The 12545-nt window shown below is 35.5% G+C and overlaps 2 pseudogenes; one reads left to right on the top strand and one right to left on the bottom strand.

Annotated features, from left to right (window-relative positions):
• Positions 1-6037: 6037 nt before the first annotated feature.
• Positions 6038-7595, top strand: LOC132800047 (photosystem II CP43 reaction center protein-like; annotated as a pseudogene).
• LOC125420025 (photosystem I P700 chlorophyll a apoprotein A1-like) lies at positions 7596-9481 on the bottom strand (annotated as a pseudogene).
• Positions 9482-12545: the final 3064 nt, after the last annotated feature.

Here is a 12545-nt window from a genome sequence, read left to right as displayed (position 1 = left end):
ATTCTTAGCTAATTCCATGCGTCTAACCAAAAAATCCCTTCTTCTTCCAACGTTTTGATCCTCCCATTCATTACGAGTGGGGCCTTCTTCCCCTAATTCTTTCCATTCTACCAATGAATAATCTATAATAATTCGTAAATCCAGATCAGCTAATTGTTCTCGGATAGCACTCGCTCCAGTAGAAATTTCTCGGTTTCAAAATGTCTCGAAGCCTTATGTAGTAAAAAAAAGTGGGATACTGTATTTCCTGGATTTGATCTCATATTTGAATGAACCTCATAATCGTAAGAAAAGTCGGTTTTTTAGTTATAGGCCTAGCGAAAGAAAAATTTTGGATATGATCCTATCGGATCTCCCCCCCTCAAAATCGGACGTGAAAGTTTCCTCTTATCCGGCTTAAGTAGTTACATCAAAAAAGAAAAGAAAGGGGTTTCATTTCCACTTTAAAATTCTATAAAAAACCCAAAAAATCTACTCCTTACTCAAATTCCAAAAGAAGGTCAAGCAACATTTCATTGATTCATTTTATTTATTTGTTTTAGTATATTTTCTGAATTGAATTCTTTATTTAATTATGGCATAATAAAATAAATGAAATGTAAAATTATTGAGTAGTCTACTTCCCTTCGAATGATGAATCCCTTTAATTTTAATTAAAGTAAAGTAGGGCCTTAGAATTCATAAGGTATTTACTTGTCTATATATCATTCCTTCCAATCTTTTAGGTCCCTACTTCACCTCGACGGTAATCTCATGATATTTTTAAAGCCTATATACAATGGATAGACTCTGCAACCATGACATATTTGCTTATTTTGCTTATTTTAACAAAATTTCTTTCATTTAGAAAGAAAGGAAATGGTTAATTCCATAAAAGAAGTTTTTTTTTTTTCATAAGGTACAAATTTCTATTTAATTGTTATTGAATCGACCATAGACCAATTCCTTTTTTACTTGGGATTATTAAACACACCCATAATTTTGAGCTTCATGTTACTCGTACCAAGAGACATGTTAGATCTAGGGCATCCTAATTTGATTGAATGGGATGATAGTTTCTCATTCTGCATTTGTAAAACCATGTAGCATTGGGGACTCCATAAATGCACCAAACTCGCTACTCGGGTCTGTATCGGCTTCAACCATTTGTATGCTCAAAATAGGTCTTGCATCTTTGGGTATGGACAAGCCTTCTTGAGAATGAATTACTCCCTAGATAAAAGCAGCAAGGTTTTCCCTAAACCTCTTGGCTTAAGCTTTAGTGATCAGCCTGGTCTTCATCCGTATCGGGTCAACACCCCAGCGGGTTGTCGGTTGTGCGGGCACGGATGGATTCATATCATTCCTCTCCCCTTGAAAAGGATTTGCCCTCAAATCAAAATCATCACCTGCAGTAAAAGGAGATAAATCAGTAACATTAAATGTGGCCCTAACATTGTACTCACCTATTAAGTCAAGTTTGTAGGCATTCTCGTTAATCCACTCCAAAACTTGAAAGGGTCCATCCACACGCAGCATAAGCTTTGACTTGTTTTTTTTTTTTTTTTTTTTTGGAAACCTCTCATTTTGTAAGTGCAACCAAACCAAATCTTTTGGGTCAAACACTATCACAACGAAATCTAGAAATACATGCTCATTATGGCACAAATTACACGTTTTAAAATTAGCAACAAATCTCTTCGTAATTTTCAAATTTCCACAAAGTAAAGCTTGCAACAAGGTAGATAAAGTTCTATACAACGAAAGCATTTTTAAACAAGCATCCTTATAAATTTGCACCAGCAATGGTTTCTTACTCAAGATTGCTTTATTAACATCCCTAAAACTAAGATAAATTTTTTTATTTTTCCTTTCTTTTCTTTCTTTTCCTTTCTCTCTCTCAGTCACCACACATTCTCCCTCTCTCTTGGGTTTCTCACCTTGTCTCACGGCTTCCTCTATTTTCCTCACTCCACTTTCAGCTTTCTCATGATTTTTCCACTCAAATTGTTTTTTAGAATGCCTACGTTGGACAGCAAGCTCGGACTTACCTTTTTGGATGGATGGTGAAGCCATTGGTGCCACACTAGCTTTCTCCTTGAGTTTTTCGGCCTCCGTCCTTTGTTGTATTTGTAATTGGTCTCTATACACTTCCTTGGGAGTCAATGTCTCTAGCTTGACCTTCTTACATTTAAATCTAATAACAATACAATTCTCTTGACCATAATGAGTAACATCTTTATCAATTTGCCATGGTCTACCTAATAAAATATGTCTGGCATGCATAGGCACAACATCACACAAAACAACATCCACATATTTATCTATGCTAAATTTTACCTTGGCTTGTTTATTCACTTTCATCTCACCACTATCATTAATCCATTGTAATCTATATGGTTCTGGATGTTTAATAATTGTTAAGTCTAATTTATCAACCACAATGTTACTAATTACATTTGTACAACTTCCACTATCAATAATCATACTATAAATCTTACCTTGGATTTCACATCAGGTGTGGAAGATGTTTTCTTTTTGAACTTGATCCTCATCCTTGTACATAGCCAGCACTCTCCTAGAAACCAAGTTTAATTCGGTATTGGAGGCATGCAGGGTTTTGGCTTCTTCCTCAAAGTCTTCCTCTCCTTGCTCGGTTTCATCTCCACTTTCCTCACTTTCTGATTCTAGCTCACCATTACCCTTTAACACCATGATCCTTCTATTCGGTCATTGGCTAGTGATGTGTCCCCATCCCTAGCACTTAAAACAAACAATTTCTCTAGATCTTGAAGGTTTAGGATCAGATTTTACCTCATTTTTTTTATGCTTGGACAGATTCGGCTTTAGGCTCCCTTTTTGGCCGATTGGTGCTTTCTTCTCCCATTTTCGGCTTTGGCTTGCTTTCATAGGTAGGATTGTTTCTCCAACCACTTGAAATTGACCTTCCACTATTGGAAACACCCCCAAACCATGAGCTTGCACCCCTTCTCTTGAATTGATGCTCTAATTTAATAGCCACATGCAACATCTCCTCTAATTCCACATATTGTTGCAATTCTAGTTGATTGGTTATTTCAAGATTCAAACCACCAAGGAACCTTGCCATGATTGCTTCTCTATCTTCATTCATGCTTAACCTCATCATAAGCCTCTCCATCTCCTTCTAATAATCCTCCACGGACCCACTTCCTTGAGATAAAGATTGGAGCCTTTGATGCAGCAACCTATGATGGTGTGATGGTACAAGTCGCTTCCTCATGGCTCTTTTCATTTGTCGCCATGTAGTGATCAATTCATCACCTACTCTTCTTCGGATGTTTTGCTCATTAGTTCACCATTGGAGTACATAATATCCAAACTCTATTGCTGCCAATTTAACTTTCTTGGCTTTCGAATAGTTGTGACAATCAAAGATCATCTCCATTCGCTCCTCCCATTTCAAGTAAGCCTCCGAGTCACTTTTCCCCATGAAAGGTGGTATGTTTACCTTGATGTTGCCATGATCATCATCTACCTCTTCTCTCCTATACCTCCCATGGCCTAACCTCTCTTGGACAGCAAGTGTTTAAGTGTTTCATCCATTCATTCCTCGAAATCATCTCCAAAATTTTCCTCTTCAAACTCCTCTATAAGTCATCCACGGCCTCCTTAACCTCGACCTCAACCTCCATGGAACTTTTGCCTCCAATTCGGTCCACCATGAGATGTTTCTATTCTATCCATCATTTGATTTATGTGGTCAAATTGAGCATTCATCCACTGTAATTGTTCCAAGGCAGCCCTCATGTCCATTTGATCACCACTCCCCGTAGCTCGGGAATCATCATGGAATCCTACAGATTCTTCTTCATTAATTCTTAGTGGTGGATCTCCTCTCCTCAACCTTGAATCTACCATGTTAGTATAAATAATGCAAAATAAAATAAATTCTTACTAAAAATCACTCCCTCACATGTTTTACTCGATCAACGTCTTGACACTCGTGTTTTCACACTAGTTTTGGCTTTTACCGTGTTTCAAGCTAACACACTCTTGCCTTTTTCAACTCAAATAATTATCTCAAAGTTCTAATTAGAACACCTACAAAATAGCACTCGAGCATCCCCATTAACCACTCGAGCATCGACCCAAGACAGGAAGAAGCAATTTCATGTTTATTGATAGTTCATGATCAACTTCCTTTCATAGTACCTTACCCTCAAGGGAAGTTGAATCCCCACTGCCTCCTTGAAAGAGAGATGTCCTGAACCACTAGATGATGGGGGCATACTTGCCCGATCGCCATCATACTATGCTCATAGTATGAATAGTTTTTTGAAATTTTCAATATACAATATAATAGAATGGGAATGGTATGACTCAATACAAAGGATAGCACTTTTCGGTGAGTAATTGGTTTACAAGAAAGGGGGTTTAAACCCCATTCTTACGCTTTCATTCATCGATTCACTAATTGTTAAGATTAGGCGGGCATATTTCTACCTCACACTAAGACAGGAATTTCAAATAAAAAAACAATAAGTTATTGAATTGTTTTCTTTAAATTTTTTACAGTTCAGAGGACAAGCCCAATCTTTTTATCAACGATTGCTTCGATAAAATATTTTGGAGCTATGTTGAATTGGTATGTGCATTTATCAATCAAATGAATTTCATTATAATGGAAAATAATGGAAAGAAATTAGGGTCGGCTAGTCTAAAAACAATTCATTGCATTGATATTTATCATATCCAATATCAATAAACCTTTTTATACCTACACTTACTGGTATATTCTATACTCACTAGGTAAATCAAGTTGAGCATTCCTGAATGACCCACTAGTCATCGTGGTTTCATGTAACAAATATTTCCATCCATATGGATACATACAATATTTTTGTTCTGATAATTGGATGGAAAATGGATGCAAGAAAGAGACTTTTATTTATAGTCTCCTATTATTAAATTCAATACCCAATTAATTTAATTAAATATAAATAATAGAATAGGAAGTTTATTAAAAGGAAATGAAAGAGTAAAATGGAAAGTAATAAAATATATGATACTGTAGTAGTTTAAGACATATACAAATTCTTATTTTTATTAATTTTCCCAAAAGGATTCAAGAATAAGATTAGTTGATGGAACGTGAGGAATATATCTGGGGATCTATCGGTAGCGAGAAAAGGGATCGCTTGTTTCTTGAATAGTTCTTTTCAAATCAAATAAAAAATGCATCTATTTGATTGATGAAGCATAAAACAATTCATGGTTCACGTGGTTATTAGGAATAGGAAAGGATAACCGCATTGAATTCAGGGATTTTATTTTACTAGGTCGAGTTAGAGACTAATAAATTTTTTTATATTCGAAACCTATTCAAAAGAAGGGGCGGTGGATGAGAAATCAAATCATACATAAATGATAGAAGCCCGAATGTTTTGAAAATGCTACGAGGTGCTTGAAAATGGTTGAAATAGTTAAATAGGAGGATCACTATGACTATAGCCCTTGGTAAATTTACCAAAGATGAAAATGATTATTTGATATTATGGATGACTGGTTACGGGGGGACTGTTTTGTTTTTGTAGGTTGGTCGGGTCTATTGCTCTTTCCTTGTGCCTATTTTACCTTAGGGGGTTGGTTTACAGGTACAACCTTCATAACTTCATGGTATACCCATGGATTAGCAAGTTCCTATTTGGAAGGCTGCAACTTATTAACCACCGTAGTTTCTACTCCTGCTAATAATACTATGGAGCCTTGAAGCACAAGGAGATTTTACTCGTTGCTGTCAATTAGGTGGTCTGTGGACTTTTGTTGCTCTTCATGGTGCTTCCAGACTAATAGATTTCATGTTATGTCAATTTGAACTTGGTCGATCTGTTCAATTATGACCTTATAATGCAATCGCATTCTCTGGTCCAATTGCGGTTTTTGTTTCTGTATTCCTCACTTATCCGCTAGGTTAGTCTGGTTGGTTCTTTGTGCCAAGTTTTGGTGTAGAGGCTATATTTCGATTCATCCCCTTTTTCCAAGGGTTTCATATTGGACATGAAACCCGTTTCATACGATGGGAGTTGTTGGGGTATTAGGCACTGATCTCCTATGTGCTATTCATGGTCTTACTGTAGAAAATACTTTATTTGAAGATGGTGATGGTGCAAATACATTCCCGGCTTTTAACCCAACTCAAGCTGAAGAAACTTGTTCAATGGTCACAACTAACTACTTTTGGTCCCAAATCTTAGGGGGTGCTTTTTCCAATAAATGTTGGTTACATTTCTTTATGTTATTTGTACCAGTAACCGGTTTATGGATGAGTGCTCTTGGAGTAGTTATTCTAGCCCTGAATCTATGTGCCTATGACTTCGTTTCTTAGGAAATCCATGCAGCAGAAGATCTAGAATTTCAGACTTTCTACACCAAAAATATTCTCTTAAATGAAGGTATTCATGCTTGGATGGTGGCTCAAGATCAGCCTCATGAAAACCTTATATTCCCTGAGGTAGTTTTACCCCATGGAAAAGCTCTTTAATGGAACTTTAGCTTTAGCTGGTTGTGACCAAGAAACCACCGGTTTCGCTTAGTGGGCCAGAAATGCCCAATTTATCAACTTATCCAATAAACTACTGGGGGTTCATGTAGCTCATGACGGATTAATCGTATTTTACCAGACAACCCGATGTATGAACAAGGATTAATTTTACTTCCCCACCTAGCTACTCTAGGTTGGGGGGTAGGTGTCGGGGGGAAGTTCTAGACACCTTTCCATACTTTGTGTCTGGAGTAATTCACTTAATTTCCTCTGCAATATTGGGCTTTGGCAGTATTTGTCATTCACTTCGGGGACCTAAAATACTTAAAGAATCTTTTCCATTATTCAGTTACGTATGGAAAGATAGAAATAAAATGACTACAATTTTTGGGATTCACTTAATCTTGTTAGGTATAGGTGCTTTTCTTCTAGTGTCAAGGCTGTTTATTTTGGGGGTGTATACGATATCTAGGCTCCGGGGGGTGGATTGTTAGTGTGGATGATTTGGAAGATATAATTGGAGGGCATGTATGGTTAGGTTCCATTTGTATACTTGGTGGAATATGGCATATCTTAAGCAAACCCTTTGCATGGGCTCGCCATGCACTTGTATGGTGTGGAGAGGCTTACTTGTCTTATAATTTAGGTGCTTTATCGGTTTTTGGTTTTATTGCTTGTTGCTTTGTCTGATTCAATAATACCGCTTATTTACAGGCCTACTAGACCGAAAGCTTCTCAAGCTCAAGCATTTACCTTTTTACTTAGAGACCAACATCTTGGGGCTAACATGGGATCCGCTCAAGGACCTATCAGTTTAGGTAAATATCTAATGTACTCCCCAACTGGGGAAGTTATTTTTGGAGGTGAAACTATGCATTTTTGGGATCTATGTGCTCCTTGCTTAGAACGTCTATGTGGCCCCAATGGTTTGGATTTGAGTAGGCTGAAAAAAGACATCCAGCCTTGGCAAAAATGGCGTTCTGTGGAATATATGACTCATGCTCCTTTAGGTTCTTTAAATTCCATGGGAGGCGTAGCAACCGAGATCAATGCAGTCAATTATGTCTCTCCAAGAAGTTGGTTAGCTGCCTGACTGCATTTTCCAACTGAAATGGAATATTACTACCGAAATTGAATTATACATCTAGAATAACCCTAAGAAGACATGATCCCAAGCAGATACTTGACATGTCCCCCCTCTTCTAGGCCCATCACAAGGGAAACAAAAACCAAGATTTGCTTTATCTAGTATCAAACATGAACTATGAGCAAATAGAACACCTTTCAGAAGTATCAATACCGTCACCTGAATCATAAATGCATGAATGTGATGTACTAAAAAATCGGTGGTTCCTAATGGAATGGGTAACAAAGTAACCTTTTTGCCCACGGCCACTAAATCACCACCCCCCCAAGTTATACTAGTACTTGTTGTTGAACCAGGGGCCATTACGCTAGGTGCTAAAGCATGGGTGTTTTGTATCCATTGAGCAAAGATGGATTGTAATTGTATAGCAGTATCTAAAAACATATCTTGGGCATGCCCTAAAGCGCTCATAGTATCATTATGAATATTCAAATCGAAACTATGAAAGCCTAAAAATATACATACCCATATGAGATATGATATGATTGCATCACGATGTCTAAGGACACGATGTAATAGATCATTGTATCGAGAAATTGGATCATAGTCTCTTACCATAAAAATGGCTGCATGCGCAGCACCACCAATTATGAGAAATCCACCAATCCACATGTGATATGTGAACAATGAAAGTTGTGTACCATAGTTAGTAGCGAGATATGGATAAAGGGGCATCAAATACATATGGTGAGCTATAACAATGGTTAAAAAGCCCAAAATAGCTAGGTTAATCGATAATTGAGTGTGCCATGATGTTGTTAGGATCTTTTATAAACCTTTATGACCCTGGCCGGTAAATGGGCCTTTATGAGCCTCAAAAATATCTTTTATGCCATGACCAATGGCCCAGTTGGTCCTATACACGTGACCTGCTATTAGGAAAAGAATTGCAATAGCTAAATGATGGTGTGCTACATCGGTCAGCCATAGACCCCTCGTTAGTGGATCTAATCCTCCATGAAAGGTAAGAAATTCTGCATATTTTGACCAATTCAAGGTGAAAAAAGGGGTTGCTCCCTCAGCAAAACTGGGATAAAGTTGAGCCAAACAATCTTGATTCAAGACAAGTTCATGAGGAAGTGGAATCTCTTTAGGATCTACTTTAGCATTTAAAAATTGATTAATCAGTAACGATACATGTACTTGATGCCTTGCCCAAGAAAGAGACCCAAGTCCTAGTAGCCCTGCTAAATGATGATTCAACATAGATTCTACATCTTAGAACCAACCCAATTTTGGAGCAACTTTATGATAATGGAACCAACAAGAAAAAAGCATTAAGGCCATAAAAACCAATGCACCAATTGCAGTATAATAGAGCTGTAATTCACTATTATTCTAGATGCTCGCCAAAGCTGAAAAAAATCAAAGGTTATTTGTATTCCTCAGAAACCACTGCCTACATCACCATTCAATATTTCTTGACCCACTATTGGCCAAACCACCTAGGCACTAGGCCCAATGTGAGTAAGATTGCTTAGCCATGCTTGATAATTGGAAAAATGAGCACCGTGGAAATACATACCACTCAGCCAAAGAAAAATGATGGAGAGTTGGCTGAAATGGGCACTAAATACTTTTTGAGAGATCTCTTCCAAATCATTGGTATGGCTATCGAAATCGTGACCGTCAGCGTATAGGTTCCAGATCCAAGTGGTAGTATCTGGTACTTTAGCTATTGTTCTTGAGAAATGATCTGGTCTGGCCCATTCCTAGAAAGAAGCTTTTATGGGATCCTTATCTACCAAAATTTTAACTTTTGGTCCCAGAGAATGAATAATCATTGAGTCCTCCTATTTCCAGACAACACATACAAAGAGACTCGCCAATAGTTAAGTAATTAGTGAACCTATGAGAGATGTTTAGACTTGGTTTTTTATCTTCTATCTCCCATCTATCTATTTTCTTTAGTTATTCACTAGAGCAATTATGATCTAGAAGTCGATCCTGGGCAAGTGTTTGGATCTATTATGACATAGCCAGGGGGTGTTTAACGAACCTTTTTAATCTTATAAATTTTTTTTGGGGGGCTTTGAATTGATGCAATTCTTTTTTGTGGAACCTAATGTATTCATATCTCAATTAGAAGTTCCTAAATGAAGACATTTTATGTCTTACATAGAATATATTACTATTACTTTATTCTAAACCGTGTGTGCAGTCATTAGTCATTACTAAGAGACATACCAGTATTTCTACTTAGTCATTTGAGGGTCTCTTTTACTTTTATTAGTTATTATTATTAATAGTAGAAAAGAAATATATTTTCTAACTTATCTGTATATCATTTATCCCTACGAAATAATAGATGAAATGGAACAATCTTAGAAGGAAAAGGGATATAATGAAATTTTTTGATTGGTTCTTCCCAAAGAAATGATCCATTTTATTTGACTGATAGAGACAACAAACAATTCATTATAACAGCTTGGTCGAACCAAGCCTCCGCAATTTTAGAATCTCCTTGTCAAATAGCCTATTCTCCCCGATCGAATAGGTGGGTAAATTCTTCCTTTAGAACCGTGCTTGAGAGTTTCCGACTTTATGTGGATCAGCAGTCAAATTCTTTTACTATCTCATTTTTTTAATCTACCATATATAATTGAATAAGATTTCTTATGGATCTATCCCATTTTTTTTTTCTCTCGAGTTAACCAAAAGAGGTTATGAGTTTCAAACTTTAATTTTGCTTAATGATTTAATCAGTTTTATCTTTTCTCCCACCTTCATAAAGCATAGGTATTTCTACTATCATTAGAATTTTCTGAAAGGTAACTATCTCGGTTTCATATATACATTTATATAGAATCTTTGAAAAAGACTTTCTTCATAAGAAGGAAAAAAATTACTATCATTAGGATCTGATGCTACATCGTTGCTCAATACCTTAAGGGATCAACTCTATTACATAAGTGGATTCCTAACTTTTATCTCATATCATGACATAAGTAAGTAGTTGTTATTGTATCGGCCCAAAATCTCGTGAATTAGTCTTTATGGTGCTTCCTTTTCAAGTACACCCTTTATCCATAGAATAAAGTATCTAGGCATACCAATTTCGTCATATTTCCACTTCTATGAAGTGCATTTCTTTACTACAGCTGATAAAAATCGTTGTTTTGGAAAATACATATGTAGAAAGCCTATTTTTTCTAGTATTTATTAATGGATTTGCTCTTTCTTTCCCTTTCTATAGTGGAGATAGTCGCACGTAATGACAGATCACGGCCATATTATTAAAAGCTTGTGCTAAGAATGGGTTCTGCTCTAGTGCGCGAAAATAATATTCCAAAGCTTTAGTATGTTCTCCGTTCCTTATGTGGATAGGGCCTATGTTATAGAGTATATAACTTCGATCATAGGGATCGATTTCTAATCGGATAGCTTTATAATAATTCTATAAAGCTTCCAGATAATTTCCTTCGGATTGAGCCGACATCCGTTATGGCCATCGTTCGATTCAAAGAATCTCCATTGCAGAACCGCACAAGAGGTTTTCATCTCATATGGCTCCTCCTTTATGTGCATAATGAGAATAATGCATGGAATCCACAAAACTTGAAATGAAATAATCTCATTATAAACTAAGTGGGGCAAGTGTTTTTACAAGAAATCTCTAGCCAACTTTCTTGTAAAAAACCTTTCCTTAACATCAAGGATGCTGGTACAAGATAAAATAAAAAAGGATGACTCGAACAATTTTTTTGTCTTCAACTCCTCTCAATTTCCTGAAATTAGTCACTTCAACAGTTTTCGATGGTTATATGGGTATCCAAAATATGAATGAGATGGATGTTTGTTGTCCTAACCATTCTTCTTAATCTCGATCCTAATAAAGAAAAGGTATAATTTATACCAAAGTTTTCATGTTGTTGATTCCTAGGAGTAGTGCCTCTTCCCCTATGCCCCCTATTGGTACTAGTGGGGTAGGTTTGACCTAACCCATAGAGTAACCTTTTGCTCAATACTCCAAAATCGACAATTGAAGCATCTGAGGCTGCATTAATTGGGGATACACGACAGAAAGGCCTGTTTTATTTACAAACTTCACCTTCAACAAGCGTAGATTTATTTCAATACTTTTTTTTTCTTCTATTCTGAGTGTCTTTCTCCCAAGATTGAGAGCAGTAAAATAAAAAAGTATAACTATAAAAAAAAATAGAAAATATATAAAAAAATTAAAATTGATTTATAACTTTATAATTGATAATTGTAATTTATTATAATTATATAATTATTTATAATTATAATAAATATATTAAATATATATAATGAATATATTATTTATTAATTATAATTTATTATAATGTAATTAGTTTATTTATGATATAATTAATTTATTATATATTTTTATAATTTATCATAAGATAATATTTTATAATATAATAACTAATATAATAACTGAATAAGAAAGAAAATAATAATAAAAAAAAAGAATCAAATTACACCATCTCGATAATAGGAGAATGCCTCTTTCTCTCCCGAAGTTGTCTGAATTATTCGCAATAAGATATTGGCTACAATTGAAAAGGTCTTATCAATAAAATTTCCATTTATTCTAGATCTAGACATAGGCAAAAATCCAATCTATAATTTCTTTGAATTACCCTTCGTGTTGTGAGAAAATAATCCCCAAACAATGGGAATTGGACAATATTAAATAACATAAAAATAGACTCATTAAAAAAGAAGACCTTTTACTCAAATTCTTTCTTTTCTTTTTGACAGGAATCAATAAAAACTAAGAAATATTTGAATCCGATTATATTTCATTCAAATGTAAATATAGTAAAGTATACTAATATAAATATAGTAGTAATATAATAGTAGTAGTAAAAGAATGAAAGGAACTATTCCTATTTCATCGAAGTTGAAGATCAAAGAATTTTTCCTTTA

Source organism: Ziziphus jujuba, chromosome 11 (assembly GCF_031755915.1).
Source record: "Ziziphus jujuba cultivar Dongzao chromosome 11, ASM3175591v1".
NCBI classification, from domain to species: Eukaryota; Viridiplantae; Streptophyta; class Magnoliopsida; order Rosales; family Rhamnaceae; genus Ziziphus; species Ziziphus jujuba.
The sequence above is the reverse complement of the archived record's forward strand: the minus strand, read 5'-3'. Positions and strand labels throughout refer to the sequence as shown.